General features: G+C 40.6%; 2 pseudogenes; both read right to left on the reverse strand.

Annotated features, from left to right (window-relative positions):
- LOC149110966 (uncharacterized) overlaps positions 1-929 on the reverse strand; it is a 2,059-nt pseudogene extending 1,130 nt beyond the window's left edge.
- Position 930: 1 nt separating this feature from the next.
- Positions 931-2,067, reverse strand: LOC149110967 (uncharacterized; annotated as a pseudogene).
- Positions 2,068-13,771: the final 11,704 nt, after the last annotated feature.

Raw genomic sequence — 13,771 nt, forward strand, 5'->3', positions numbered from 1 at the left:
CAGACAGGTAAGGGGTGTCTACTGTGATCCGAGCAATTAGTACCTTCCTCACAGTATTGTCAGTCAACAACATACAGTTAAAGTCACCTGTGTACTGTTCTTCCGAGACGAGCTCTTTTTCACTACAATACCACTACAACCAGTGTCTCTTAGCACATCGACAGTCTTGTCGTCTATCTGCCCTTTAACCACTGGCATTTTATTCCTCGCTCCAGATAACGGCTGAACACAGGCACTACTCAGTAAAGGAATTTTCTTACCACAGGTTAAGAGGAGTTGCTCACCCTCAATGCATGCCTGGATATCTTCTGCTGTAGCTTGTGGCGGTGAAGATTGCACTAAGCATCCAGCGCTAACCTGATTTCGCCGCACAGGGTTACCATTTTTGATCTGTCCTCCTGACCTTGGCACACTGGATTTACAGTTTCTTGCTTCATGGCCGTGCCTACCACACAAATAGCATTTCCTGGTCGGACAGTTAGCAGACCTATGTCCTCGACCATTACACCTGTAACAGTACAGTGGTGACGTATCACTTGGTGGCTTCTTACTATCTTCCTTCTCCGGTAGTGTAGGCGGCTTGTTCCGTGCGGGACTAAACACGTGCTTTCCATGCGCCTCTAAGTACTGGTCAGAAATTTTCGCCATCTCCTCCAGGGTTTCAGGTGCTCGTTCACGCAAGTGAACAACAAGTTCCTTAGGACATGAATTAATGAACTGTTCTTTAACAATCAAGTCCTTTGGTCCTTCAAAGGTCTTCGTTTTCAATAACTCGAGCCACCGAATCAGGTAAGTTGACAATCGAACTATAACCTGGTCTGGACTCTCGTCAGTCTCAGGCGTTGAGACCCTAAATTTACGCCTATAACCATCCTCTGTAAGATCATACCTTTTCATAAGAGCTATCTTCATCTTGCCATAATCTGAGGCTGCTTCTTCTGAAAGGCGGGAGTAAACATCTAGCGCTCGGCCCGAGAGTAAAGCACTCAGCTTGGTAGCCCATTCAGCTTTATCCATTTTGCAGTGGTTGCAAATCTCTCAAATCGTTGAAGATAAGCATCCAAGTCATCTTTTCCATCTACGAAAGAGGGAAGGTTAGGAGCTTTCGCTTTGTCCTCTTTATTAGATGCTTGAACACCTGGCCCCTGATGGGTCTGTTCCAATTCTAAACGTTTCATTTCTAACTCATGTCTTCTCTGGGCTTCTTCGATTTCCACTTTCTGTCTCTGAAGCTCAGTCTCCATTTGTAGTTTTCTTATTTCTCGCTCTTGTCGTCGCGCTTCCTTCTCCTCATCTTACCTTCTACGTCTCTCCACTTTCTCCTCTTCTGCTATCCTCAATCTCTCTTCTTTCTCTTCTTCTTCTCTCCTGCGTTTCTCCTCTCGTTCTTCCTCTCTGCGTTTCTCCTCTCGTTCTTCCTCTCTACGCTTCTCCTCTCGTTCTTCCTCTCTACGTTTCTCCTCCCGTTCTTCCTCTCTACGCTTCGCCACAAATGCAAGCAGCTCAGCTCCTTCCAGGGCAAACGTTTTGCCTAACTCAACAAACTTCTCCATATCATATAACACACAGTCTGGGAATGTCCAAACAGGATAACAGAGTATGACACACAGTCAAGAAATGTCCACACAGGATAACAGCGAAACCTTCTTTTACACGAAATCGGTTCACACAGAACACCAAACCCACTCTACCACGCTTGTCCTGTACCTTTCCTGGTTACGGCAGTCCAGCAAACAAATTTCTGCTCTCCCGGACAGGCCCCCCATGTTACGAGTATCGTTGTAGAGCAGGGTTGTTTCTAGACAGAACTCAGGATCGCTGGTAACAGCAACAAACTAATTTGTTTCCGTAAGGTAACTTCGCGAATTTACAGCACTAAGCTTCTTCAAATTTGAATCAATCTCTCTTGCAGATGAACCTCTCGCTCTAATATACATGAGGCTTAAAGTTCTAGAAACTTCTATTAGGAGCTAAATTTAGTAATTTGACACAGTTTCTAATCTGAGTAATTACATAAGGATCAGAATGTTCTGGAATGTTCTTATACAAATTGGTCACGGTTGAATGACTTCCGGTTCTAGATTATTCTAGAACTTGACTTAGACAATTTTTCTTAACAGAGGACAATTATCCCATCTTCTTGAATATACCCAACCAAGAAGTACAAGTTAGAGAACATGTAGAAAACAAGCGTAGCCTCAGTAGAATTATTTAACAACAAGTACGACTCGTTGACAGGGCGCGCAAGGCTGAAACCCAGCCCCGTTCCATACCTGAAAAAATCAAACGGATTACACCAGTGAAGGCCAGATACTACGACAGCTATGGCGGTGTGAAAAAGTTGCCTAAACGTGTATTCGCTTTTTTTGATTTTTTTATCTTGATTGTTTTGTCAAATGCTTGCGTAAGTCTCCTAAATTTTGAGTCGTTCAGTAACCCCTCCCACAGGCAAGGTAATGTAAAAATCAAAAAAACAGCAAAAGCATTAGTGCGATGCATGGGCAAATTCAAGACTTGCGTGTCTTTCATCAGTTCTATTCCAGCACCTTGTTATCCCTCATCGTCCTTATCCTTTTTCCTGTCAACTGTATTTTGTGTATTTGGCAGTATTTCACTTGGGCGCCTTGCTTGACAGTGGCTAAATGATCCGAACATAAAGCCTTCAGAAATTTTTAAGGCTGACTAAAAAAGGATGAAATGCGCATAACTTATACATCTGACACTAGCAATCCAAGCTTTTGACTTATATCATACGACAGTCGACCGATATTCCGCCCACAATCAATGGTCAAAGTATCGGCCGAGTCTCGGGCGCTATATCGACCGATTTATCTGCCGATAGCCGGTCGATATGTCGACCGACACTCGGCCGATATCAGTATCGGTCGATATGTCGACCGACATATCGAGTATCGCCATATCGAGTATCGAGTATCGGTCGAGTATCGGTCGATATGCCGACCGATGCATCGGTCGAGGGGTGCACAAATTAACCATGATTTCAATATATTACTCACGTTTTCCTGTTAAAATCACCCAACTAAGTTTAAATACTTATATGATGATTATTTCTACTTTTACTACTGCCTCTACGATTATAATTATTATTACTATTTTGTTAATATTTATTGGGGTTGAATATCAACTGGAACATCGTCCTGTCTTCTGCTCCAGTTGCTGATGCTATTTTCTTTTCTTTCTTTTTTATTGTACATGCAACAAACTCAACAAAGTAAAGTAAAGTTCCCATTTAGGGGCCGGTATGTAGGATTCGGATGTGCGTGACATTTTCCCTATGTGCGTTACACTTGATTTAAAATTTTAAAAGTCGTCGACCATGATGTGGTTAACGAATCACAAGAATCGTAAGATTTTTTTTCAGTACGTTTTTGTTCAGCAATCGTGCCACTTATTGCCTCTAGTTTCAGTTTAGCTCATCAGTTACTTCAATCTACCGCTTCACACCAATAAAAAATATATTACCCTCAACCCTCGACCCTCGACATGGGACTCTCGACCCTCGACAAAAAGATAGACCTCTGGTAGCAGAATAATTTTAAGTATTTTACAGTCATTTTTACATTTTCTTAAAGCTAAATACATAAATAATTGCCTGAAATAACACCGAAAACATTTTCCCATGGGAACGAGAGAAAATAAATTTCAAAGGTCAGAGAACCTGTGCAAACACAGGCAAAATTTCATCATCAGTTTCATTTCACCAGTACTTTCAAGTGTTTCATATGAAGTTCAACATTTGTTTACGACGTTTGGTGTTGCTAGAAATGATTTTTTTTGGAGAAGATATTTAAAACAGTCGTACAGAAGTTTGCAATACGATGTAAATAATCTTGGTACTAGGTTTTTGTCCACTTGTTACTCAAACCTCTGGTGGATTCCGTCAAAATTTCTTTTTAGGGGCTCTTGATGGGATTCTTTTCTCACTGGGTTTTAAGTTTTTAAAAAGACAATTGGATATCAGTATAAATCTACTAACGTTCTATCACGAATGTCGTTCTCTGATTGGCTACGCAACTCACTATCTATTCTGTGATAGATAGCGAGTAGCGTTTTCGAAGCATTTTGGCGTTTTCGAAGCATTAGTGAAGAAGATTTGGATAAAGTTTTGACCGACTAGTAGATTTATACTAAAACAATTAGATAATCAGACCGAGTCAACTATCACGCATAAAAATCGAGAGCGAGGATTACTCGCTCTCGATTTCTATGCGTCATAGTCGACGCGATAGAAATCTCGAGCTCATAATCTAATTGTTTAATAGTACCTTCTATGAAATAATTCCAAAAAGAAAAAGATCAAAAGTTTTTTTTTTTTTTGCCTCCTTATGCACAAAATACCAATACAATGAAGTGGAGTTACACAATGTGCAAGTGTGATTTATATTGTATCAAATTAATTAAAAGAAATGGAAAAAAATAGAAAACACCAAGAAAAAAAACAACAGTAGTGAGGCAGGTGAAACTTAAATGAAATATTTCCTCTCATTGTTGAAATCTTCTGGTTCTTTGTTTTTGGAGCGATTTTTTTGTGTCATTTATATGAACACTGGATTTGAGAATAACTTATTAAGAATGGGAAAATAATCTACACAATGTTAAACTACACAAAATAATCTAGACAATCTACACAATGTACACAATGTTTGGTGAAAGTAGCCCCACATTAAATCTCTGGGAATTTTTTTTCCAAAAATTTCCCCAGTGGGAGGGGGCGACCCCCTCCCATACTCTCCCCAAACGATGCACAGTGCGCGTCTTGCCCAGCCGCTCAGCGGCATGTTTTCACGCAAACATTAGCCGCCATTTTTTGGATGGAATGCGCAACTCAAAAAACAACTGACAACCCCGCGGGACTCAGTTATTGGTGTTGTTATGCATTTAAACAGGCTTAGTCATTACAGTAGCAAAACATCTTGATACTACATGTACAAGTTCACTTGGCATGTGTAAACAGTAGCGAGTTCAGAGAATTAAAACTCACATGGGACAATGCACAAAATAGGGCTAAATTGAGAGATTGTTGTTGTGTTTTGTCCCATTGGGACTAAGAGCAAAACAAATAATTATAATTAGAGGATAAAGTAAGTAAACAGTGTTTTACCACACATTTCCCACTTGCAGCGATTTGTCTACCTTCTCACTTGTAGCAATTCAATTCCCACTAACATGTATAAACAACATTCCAACCGAATGGAATAAAACGCATTGCGGACCTATTTTTTTGTGTGTATCTAGTTGTGTAATGTCAACGGGATGAACTGAAGTATTTCTGTATTTCTGGACTCCATGATTACCTTTCTGAACAGCTTTGTGCAACCCTTTAGTTTGCACTTAACTGAATACACAGTTAGGGTACGTTTCAACGTGAATACAGTAGGTGCGGCGCTTTTCGGTTACGTTAAGGTCAAGGATTTGGCTTCTTACTTTTTAAGTTATTACTTGAAGAGGTCTGCTTCAGCTTCAGACGAAGCATCTGGCATTATTTATCAAAGTGAATACTGAATGTTTAATACATTAAGGAATGTCGTCTATATAGACAAGGAAGAGCAGAGGGCCCAATATGGAGCCTTACGGAACACCAGACAAGACTTGTAACCAGTTGGAATAGGTGCCTTGTAGTGCTACTCGTTGATATCTCTAAGAAAGATAGCTCTGAAACCAGTCTTTAAGCTTATTAGTATTGTTTTATTGTCTCATTGTCTTAGGTCCTCTTTTTAACTCCGTGAATAGTTTCATCACGTCTTGCATATTTTATTGCATTCTATCGTTCGTGACATTTTAAAGCATTTTTACTCTTAGAAAAATATTTATGCTAATTTTATATATTTTTACTCGCACTTTTTAATGACCTCGGAGAAGTCGAAACCTCGTGATTTTTTATCGTTATAGTCCATGGGCCAGACCACTTTACGGTACCAAACCTAAGGACAAAACCTAAGTGTTATCAGCTGATACTACTGCATGAGTTGTTTTCAAATTTGTATGATAACCTTTCTGAATGAGTAGCTTTGTGTGAGATTTCTTAATTTAAAATTTCGCAAAAAATAGCTTCAGCATGGAAACGAGGCTCAGAAGAAGATCCTCTAAACATATGGTCACGATCGTTTTATCAGTACTTTAGATATTTGAGAAAGAGGGAAAACATTTTTATTTCCCCTCGAAGTTGTTAGAAGTAGAAGTTTGTGTCAGGATTACACGAAAAACTAAAAAACAACCATCGGTGTCATTCACATTGCATCATAGGTAAATCCAAGATGGCGGTATTCTTGACAGGTGTGTAGGGCTAATTTGTGCTAAAATTTTGGTTCCTTATAGAAACGAGAAGTGTTCTCAGGGGATAAATAAACAGTAAGCATCTAGGTAAACATTTAGAGAAATCAATAAACTAAATATTAAGCTGATGGTGTCGATTTTTGACAAGAAACTTACAGATCCTCGAAATAGGCATTCGAGTATATATCATTCCTCATTTTATACGAAAGGTGTAGCAGTAGATGACATAATGAGAGCTTTTGAAAAATGTGGAGTTTGAAATGCATCAAAAGGAAAATGATATTAAATAATAGTTTTCCTTTGATATGAGGGTCATTTCATACATTGCTAAAGATGATTTCATTCATGTATAGTGACTACGGTAATTTACAATGACAGTGCGGATGGTCTTTTATGCTGCTTTTGTTGTTTATATAAAATCATTTCTGGTGAGGAACGAACACCTGAATAAATAAATACAAACTTCAGCGCCTAAATTAAACCAGTTTAAAAATGGCTTTTTAAAACCTTTAAGTCTTAATATTGACGTAGAACCTTGCATGACTGAATAGGTGGCACAAAAAGAGGAAATGTGACGCCTGAAGAACAAAACATCGATCAAGAGCGATCACGTTCAGAACAGTCCAGTTGTGCATGTATGATTCACTGTACTGACCATGATACGGAACTAGTTAGACCAAAAGATGAGGAGTCCTAGAGTACCCTTGTAAGAGGCGAGCAGCTGCTGTTCGTAAACACAAACACCTTGATATTGCTGAGACACTAAATGAAGGAGCAATCCCAACATTTACTATCACAGAAAATGTCGTAGCATGTTTACCATGAGAAAGCTCTTGGAAACAATTTTAAAGCAGCAACCCTACCCTACCATGCACCAGCACAACTTACGAACATCTCTGCATATTCTCTGAAAAGAAGAATCTTAAGGGAACAAGAAATCGGGAACCCTTGGAACAATGCAGAGATTTGCGTGCAGATCACTCAATTAGAAAATCAGCCATGGAAAAGAAGGACAGCAGGATTCTCGCAATTGCGTCGCGTGAAATCGTAACAGCTGAAGCTTGTTACCACAGGACATGCTTCAAGGGGTCTACTAGGACTGAGGCAAGTCCAACTGCGGCTTCCGATGGCTGTGGTGAATCGCTGAGAACATGAGTATGCTAATCTCAAGTCAGAAGCTTACCAGATACTTACATCAGATGATTACATCAGATCGGATGTTCTTACAATAGCCAGATTGAGTGAAGTGACAGAACTACTTTTTATCGTACGTATCTCACGGCTTTGGTTGTTGAAGAAATCAAGTTATCCACAAAAAAGCACACCAGACAGAATCTCCAGGCAGAATTTGGCGATGTCCTCCTCTTTGAAAATTTGTTAGAAACCACCAGTGTCTTCATAGTTCCCGCCAATTTGACACACTTCATGTAGCCAAATACATAACAACCCTTCTTCTGGAAAAAACAGGACAATGCAAGCCAGTCTTATCGGAGCTCAAATATAAACCGGGCCGCTATTGGCATTCGCGAAGCTATTCAAAGAACAGAAAACAAAATCTCATAGTCTCCACGCCCTTCAGATCTCGCGAAGAGCGCAATGAATGTTCTCAAAGAGTAGGGTTCGTTCTTGCAAACATATCTGACTGGAAAAAAAGAGTGGCCAGATAAAAACTGTCATCCAAGAGTGCAGAGGTTGATGAAATCCTTCGCCCAAGATCTGATGTTTAGAGTGAGCAGAGTAAAGATTAAGCCATCCAAACAGATCCCTCTTCCCTATGCTGTGAAAACCCTGACAGATAACGTTGAACTCATCCAAATGCTTAATCGTTGCGGCCACGGAATCGCCTATTCCCAGCTTGAAGAAATCAACACTGCACTGTGCCGTAAAAAAATGACATCAACAAGTGAAATCCCATTGCCAGATAACATCCAGCCTCATGGTGGCACTACTTTGGCATGGGATAACATTGACCGCCTAGAAGAAACGTTATTGGGTGAAGGAACATCGCATAGAGTAAATGGAATAGCGGTGCAGGCGAGGCATTTCGGACCACAACTTCTCCCGGAACCATCAACGCAGATAGTTCAGACCAAAAAGAGGAGTGTTGAGGCACTGGATGCAGAAAATCTCCCATTTACAATGTAGAAGATGGTTACGGCCCTCGTTCTAGGAGATTTGTAGAAGTTACCCGCCAAAAAGCTCCTGAAAACGCACGAAGAAAAACCTTTTAAGGGTCTTAGTGCGACTACATGCGGACGCATCCGAACACAAGGTGCAGCAGTGGAGAAAATTCCTTTTGAATCCAAAGAATAAAAAGGCCTTCACAGAGTTTGTGGTAAAGGGGTGGAAACGGGATTAATACAGAACAAAGTCGACAAGCAAGGTCACTTTTCGTGCGAACGTGACTGTTACGAGATTACCTCACAAGCTGCCAATATAGTTGAAGAGCTCAACTCCACACAGGAAGAAGCTGATACCAGGCTTATTGCCAGGCTGATACCAGGCCTACCAAGAAATGCAGCTCATGCAGCTAAATCACGCTACAAGGTGGTGGTTGTGGCATCAGAAGATACAGACGTATTCTTACTTTGCCTGTCGTTTAATTGCTTTATTCGGCATCCATGTATGTCAAGTGTGGAGCGCAGACAAGAACTAGATATGTCAGTATCTCCAGTGTGGTGGCAGCCGTAGGAGAAGAACTTTGCAAATGCCCAATTGGTATGCATACTTTCATTGGGTGTGACACAGTGAGTGCCTTCGCTGGAAGAGAAAAGATAAGAGCCCTACGACTTGTCAAGCAACAGACATCTTACCAAGAAATGTTTAAGCAGCTGGGGATGAAATGGGTTATATCAGATATGCTTTTTCAGAGCCTTCAAGAATATACATGTAAGCTTTACTGATAACAGAATGATACTGATAACATTAATGAGCTCGAGTTGGAGACAAAAAGCGGCGATATGGAAAAATGGGAATATATACCTACTGATAGATAGCATCACTTCCTCTGAAGCGTTTGCAGCTATCAACTCTGCCAACCATCTCGTACATACGCTGTCACCTACGAGCTTTTCACAGCAATCTGCTCTTTATCTTCGCTCTCATATACTAGTAATGCTATACGTAATCAACCTAACAATACACTTGAAACACTTGTTTCGTTTTCTTCCCTTTTGTACCATCTTCATTGTTTTTTTTTTCTTTTTATTGTAAGGTGTTAGATTTATTTTTGTGGATTAAAAGGTGCTGTAAACACTATTAGTGTGAACATTGTAAGTATAGTATTGTAAGAATAATAAGTTTCGTCTAGTACAATAGTTAATGTCAGCTCTGTAAGTAGTTATTCCCAAGTAGCATCTAATACTGTAATCATTTAAAAAAAAAAACATTAATGAGCTGAGGTACAGGTTATTCTGCACCAAGAAGGGTAACATCGACTCCTCTCAATTACCACCTTGCGTCGACTGCTTGTTCAAGCATGCGGTTCGCGCAAACTTCCAAGCAGTCATTTGGAAGCGAAGTCTGCAAAACTGCCAAGGGACGCGAACCCCATTGGTTTTGGCTGGCGCGAAGACGGTCATCACTTTGTCATTGACTGGTGATGAGCGGTGACCCAGCCCCTACAACCGTGCTAAAACTACTGTCTTGCTCGTGTACAAGGTCATGTCAACTTGCTACCTGCAGTTGCCTGGCAAATGGTTTGAAGTGCACGGATGTGTGCAAGCTATTAGACTGTGACAACAGATGTTAAGATTCTATCGAGGAGTTTGTCTCAGATGACAACGAAGAAGACGAAGAAATCTAACTTTAATTATCAATGTAACACGTGTACAAGCAGTTTCTTATATCCTGAATAATTATTCATATTTAACATTTGGCAAGTTTAGCCATGGAAACCATCCAGGAACAATTTCTTTAAGTTAAAAATAAGTTGTTGACATAAGCTCTGAAAACGTTTGAGATTTTCAATAACTAAAAACCAGTGTATGTAACATGATTGTATTTGCATTTGCTTGTATTTGACCGTAGTAATCACATTTGTACCAGTTCTATCTGTTCAGCCCAACCGAGTCATTTGCAATTGATCACGTGATAAGCCTGGAATAGCTACTCATTTGACATGGCTATCATATACCAAACGAAACAAGAGGAGTCAATGTAGTTTAGGACGAGCGTTCGAAGGTAACCACTGCAATTTACACGGGCACTTTCTTTTTTTTTCACATTTTCCGTCTTATTGTTCAGATTTATAATTTGACAAGTGTTGCCATGGAAACCATTTAGGGATAATTCCTATAAGTCATATATAAGTTATTGGAATTAGGTCTGAAAGCTGCGTTTGAAGTTTGCAATAACCAAAAATCAATGTATGTAACAATTTCAGGTTTGCATTTAACTATTATTAGGCATCTTTTTATCAATTCTGCTTATTCAGCCAAACCGAGTGACGTCATTTAATCACGTGATAATCCTAGTAAAGCTACTCCTTTGGCATGGTTATCATACACCAAAATAACCTAGAGGAATCAAAGTTGTTAAAAATAAGTGTTAGAATTTGTCCCTCGTTTTGGTACCAAATGGCTCTTTCCAGGGTCCTGGCCCATGGACTATTAGTTTTATTGCAAAATCGATCTCAAAGAAATTACTCATCAAGTTCTCAAACCCCTTCTTGGAAAATTGAGGATATATTATCTGTTCCATGTAATGTTTGTCACTAAGACTCGGACGCACACAGCGACATCTTGAATTCGTTTATTCAACAACACCACTCGTCACGCGCAACATAATGTATTCTAATTTATGCAAGCTTAAACATGACATCTTCCTTTCCAATAAAAAATAAATAAATAAACAAAACCGAAAACAAAAGAAAACAAAGGAATAACAAAGTAGGTCAACAAGTTATGTGACAACAATTCACACAAAATTGCTAAAAATGTCTGTTCCACACTGTTGTCACTATTAACTGGAACTTCCCCATAACCAACAATAACACAGCCTAGTAGTAAGCAAATAAAAAAAAAACAAAACAGTCTGATTCAATGTCTGGTTACTGAGTGTGGACAGTTCAGTTCATAACATAGTCCTCTCTGAATCTTGCTGGTAATCTGACAGTTCGGCCGCTGGAAGTACGCTGTGTCTGTTGAGGACTGCAATGGCTGGATGAGTTTAGGGAGGGCATGGCAGCATCAGGTGGTGGGACGGCAACTGGCGGTTCGGCTACTACAGGCACGCCTGGCCCATCAATAGCTGGTCCTGCGATCAGTGGAGGCGACTCGACTGTTGGGAGCAGGTGATGACGGTTTCGTCGGTAGGTGGTACCATCAGGTGTTGCAACTATGTAGGATCTTGGAGCACTATGTTGTGCAGTAACGATGGCAGGCTCCTAAGTCTTTCCTTTTCTTATTCTAGCTGTTTCACCCTCCTTAATACTCGGCAGCTGCTTAGCATTCCGGTCATAGTGCATCTTCTGCTTATCACTCCGCTGTTGCAGCTTCTGTTGGGGGCTATCAACCACTTGAGGTTTCAAGAGAGACTCCACAGTAGGTAGTTTGGACTTCAACATGCGACTCATTAACAGCTGAGCAGGTGACTCCTTAAGTCCAGAGATGGGTGTGTTCCTGTACTCCAGTAGAGCAATGTAGAGGTCATTTCCGTCTGCACAAGCCTTTCTAAGTAAATTCTTGATGGTCTGGATTGCTCTTTCACTCATCCCATTGGACTGTGGGTATCTGGGACTTGATGTGGAGATTTCAAATCCCCAATCACTTGCAAAATTACGGAAAGCCTTGCTTGAGAAGGGCATGTTGTCAGCAACAACTTCATCTGGAATACCATGTCTGGCATAAATTGATTTCATGCTAGTTATAACAGAGCTAGCTGTCTTGTCTTTCATAAGACAAAGTTCCGGATATTTAGAGTAGTAGTCAACCACAACTAAATAAGAGTTAGTGTTCAGTTCAAATATGTCTGCACCAAGCTTCTGCCATGGTCTCTGGGGAACTTCATGAGGCAGGAGAGGCTCTTTCTGGTTCTCTCTTTGATACTTGAGAAAAACTGGGCATTTAGCCACCAGTCTCTCAATTGCAGTAGACATGCCTGGCCAATAGACTACAGCTCTAGCCCTTGACTTACACTTTTCAATACCAAGGTGACTCTCATGGATACAATTCAGGACAGCTTGTCTCATATCTTGTGGGATTATGAGCCTCTGGCCAAGGAACAACAGGCCTTCTACTTCATGAATTTCACTACGAAGACTCCAGTAATGGGCAATTGATGCAGGCAATTGGCTTCTGTGGGAAGGCCAACCATTCTTAACAACTGTACATAATTTCTGAAGGTCTTCATCTTGTGCTGTTGCAGACTTCATTTGTGCCAATTTCTCCTGGGTCATGGGAAGATTTGTAGTGAGGCTATGGACCATCACCTCCATGTCATCGTTCAAATCATCATCTGTAGGCCGCTCATTCAGAAAGGCTCTTGAGAGTGTATCTGCTACATACATGTATTTGCCTGGAACATAAGAGATGTTGACTTCATACTTCTGAAGTCTCAGAAGCAGGCGTTGAAGCCTTGGAGAAGAATTAACCAGTGGCTTCTTTGTGATTGATACCAGCGGTTTATGGTCTGACATAACATCTACTGGTCTACCATAAACATAATGATTGAATCTCTCGCAGCCAAATACCACTGCAAGAAGTTCTTTCTCTATTTGGGCGTAGTTTACTTCTGCTTGGGTGAGAGATCTTGATGCGTAGGCAATTGGGTGGCCATCCTGGAGAATGCATGCTCCTAGACCTGACTTAGAGGCATCCACTTGCAAATTGACTGGCTTAGAAGGATCAAAGAACTTTAAAACAGGCTGACTTGACAGGATCTCCTTTAGATGCTCCACTGCCTGTGTGTGCTCATGTGACCAGATCCAAACTACATCTTTCTTCAACAGGCTTCGCAAGGGGGCAGTAGCTTCTGACTGATTAGGAATAAACTGAGAAAAATAGTTCACCATTCCCAAGAATCTCCGCAGCTCTTCTCTGTTCTGGGGTAATGGCATTTGAACTATGGCTCGCACTTTCTCAACATCTGGCTTCAATCCTGATTCAGACACAATGTTCCCCATGTACTTGACTTCACTGACTTTGTACTGGAGCTTTGCTGGGTTGAACTTAACTTTCGCTTCTCGTGCCCTTAGCAAAAGCTTTCTCATGAGTGTATCATGCTCAAACTCATCTTTAGCAGCGATAATTATGTCATCAAATATGACTTCCACACCATCAATGTCTCCAAATATGGATTCATTCTTTTTCTGAAAAACCTCTGGTGCTGAACTTATACCAAATGGCATTCTTTTAAAGCGATAACGGCCATACGGAGTGTTGAATGTGCAGAGGTGAGAACTTTCATCATCTAGACACACTTGCCAGAAACCATCCTTTTCATCCACTGTGGAGAAACCTTTCTTGCCACTTAGACG

This window comes from Orbicella faveolata, unplaced genomic scaffold, assembly GCF_042242905.1.
Source record: "Orbicella faveolata isolate gen_17 unplaced genomic scaffold, um_ofav_v1 contig_24, whole genome shotgun sequence".
Taxonomy (NCBI): domain Eukaryota; kingdom Metazoa; phylum Cnidaria; class Anthozoa; order Scleractinia; family Merulinidae; genus Orbicella; species Orbicella faveolata.